The sequence below is a fragment of the Argentina anserina genome, unplaced genomic scaffold (assembly GCF_933775445.1).
Source record: "Argentina anserina unplaced genomic scaffold, drPotAnse1.1, whole genome shotgun sequence".
Taxonomy (NCBI): domain Eukaryota; kingdom Viridiplantae; phylum Streptophyta; class Magnoliopsida; order Rosales; family Rosaceae; genus Argentina; species Argentina anserina.
This window is the reverse complement of record NW_026089521.1, coordinates 142,501-145,000: the sequence shown is the minus strand read 5'-3', so window position 1 is coordinate 145,000 and position 2,500 is coordinate 142,501.

Here is a 2,500-nt window from a genome sequence, read left to right as displayed (position 1 = left end):
CATTGCGTTGCCTTGATTTGCAGTGGCCTTGGTCAGCTCGGCATTGGCATTGGCATTGGCATTGGCACTGCCTTGCCTTGCCTTGCCTTGGCGTTGGTTGTCCCTGCCTTGCCCTTGCCCTTTCTTGGCCTGGCCTTGCCTTGGTTTGCTCGGTATTGGCATCGCCTTGCCTTGCATTGGCATTTGTTGCCCCTGCCTTGGCCTTGGTTGCCGCTGCCTTGCCCTTGCTTGGCCTGGCCTTGCTCGGCATTGGCATCGCCTTGCCTTGCATTGGCATTTGTTGCCCCTGCCTTGCCCTCGGTTGCCCCTGCCTTGGCCTTGGTTGCCGCTGCCTTGCCCTTGCTTGCCGCTGCCTTGCCCTTGCCTTGCTCGGCATTGGCATCGCCTTGCCTTCCATTGGCATTTGTTGCCCCTGCCTTGGCCTTGGTTGCCGCTGCCTTGCCCTTGCTTGGCCTGGCCTGGCCTTGCCTTGCTCGGCATTGGCATCGCCTTGCCTTGCATTGGCATTTGTTGCCTCTGCCTTGCCCTCGGTTGCCCCTGCCTTGGCCTTGGTTGCCGCTGCCTTGCCCTTGCTTGCCCTTGCCTTGCTCGGCATCGGCATCGCCTTGCCTTCCATTGGCATTTGTTGCCCCTGCCTTGCCCTTGCTTGGCCTTGCCCGGCCTCGTCTTTCCCTTTCCTGGCACTGCCCTCGTTGTGGCTTGCCTGGCCTTGCTTGCTTGACACTGCCCTTGCTTGTCCTTGCCTTGTGCTTTGGCTTGCCTGGCCTTGCTGCCTTGCCTTGCTCGGCATGGCACTTGCTCGGCCTTGCTCGGCATGGCACTTGCTCGGCCTTGCTCGGCATGGCACTTGCTCGGCCTTGCTCGGCATGGCACTTGCTCGGCCTTGAAAGGCATGGCACTTGCTCGGCCTTGAAAGGCATACCATATGCCTTGGCGAGGCTAATATCCCTGCCTGGCGAGGCTAATTTGCCTGCAGGAATGAAGGCTGAATGGGCTAGCGAGGCTAGTATTCCTGCCTGGCGAGGCTAATATCCATGCAGGAATGCAGGCTGAATTGGCTAGCGAGGCTAATATCCCTGCCTAGCGAGGCTAATATGCCCGCAGGAATGCAGGCAGAATGGGCTAGCGAGGCTAATATCCCTGCCTAGCGAGGCTAATATGCCCGCAGGAATGCAGGCAGAATGGGCTAGCGAGGCTAATATCCCTGCCTAGCGAGGCTAATATGCCCGCAGGAATGCAGGCAGAATGGGCTAGCGAGGCTAATATCCATGCCTAGCGAGGCTAATATGCCCGCAGGAATGCAGGCAGAATGGGCTAGCGAGGCTAATATCCATGCCTAGCGAGGCTAATATCCCTGCCTGGCGAGGCTAATCTCCCCGCCTGGCGAGGCTAATAGCGTGTGAGACAACACACAGACAACACGGAGACAACACACGGACAACACGGAGACAACACGCCTGGCGAGGCTAATTCCCCTGCCTGGCGAGGCTAATATGGCTGCACGCTAGCATGCCAACGAATGCCAAACCTCGAAAACTCAATTTTATTTCAAATATCCCCCTGCATTTTATGTTGCAAACCTATAGGGGACGATTTTTAGGACATTTTAAGATTGACATATCGTCATTTGGTCGAGTTTTCAGTTTATTTTGATTTTCTACATCTCAGAAACGAGAAATATCATATCAAATCGAAAACTCATCCAAATGACCTGAAATCAACTTCTAAATTTCTCTAAAATCATTGCTTACAGTTCTGAACCATAAAAGATATACACTTTTACAAGTGAAACGGAGTTGGAAATTTCCAAAGCCAAGAACGCGACATGGCCTTGCCTAGAGTGCAAATGCCATGTCAAGGCCGCATTCTGTTCAACTTTGCCCGCACTATAATTTGACCATAAATAAGTCTCTATTTTAAGGAAATTTTGCAAGTGGTAGCAGTCCGAAACATCAAGCGGTTTGTCATTTTCGATTTTCGACATTCTGCCCCTTTTGGAAAATAAAAACAAATACTTCTGGGTCGAAATTAAATCTGGCCTTTTTCCACAAGGTGCCTGACATTATTCTGAGTGTCCCTGCAAAAAATCTCGATTTTATACCAAATGTACAATTAGTTATGGCGTTTGCCCCTCCTCGGAAATCCCATGTTTCCCCCTGCCCTTCCCAGTTTTCTCCAATATGCTCTATAGGGGAGTAGTGGTTCTCTGCAAAATGACCCCCTTGCAGAGACCGCCTCCCCTGCCCCCAGTAGTCCCTCCCCCTTCCCCCAATTGCTTATATACGATATTTGCTGCCTCGAATGTCCCTAACAAACAATTATAAGCAATTGAAAACGGATTTAAGAGGGATTTAGGAGGTGTTCTTCGCCCAGCTGGGGGGGTGATGAACACCATGAAGGGGGGGTCATGTGGGATCGGTGTTGCCTCTAGTCCACTGAAACGATGTCAGTAACCGCTCAGATCAATCAAAGGGAGGGATAGGAGCCCGTCGGTATCGAG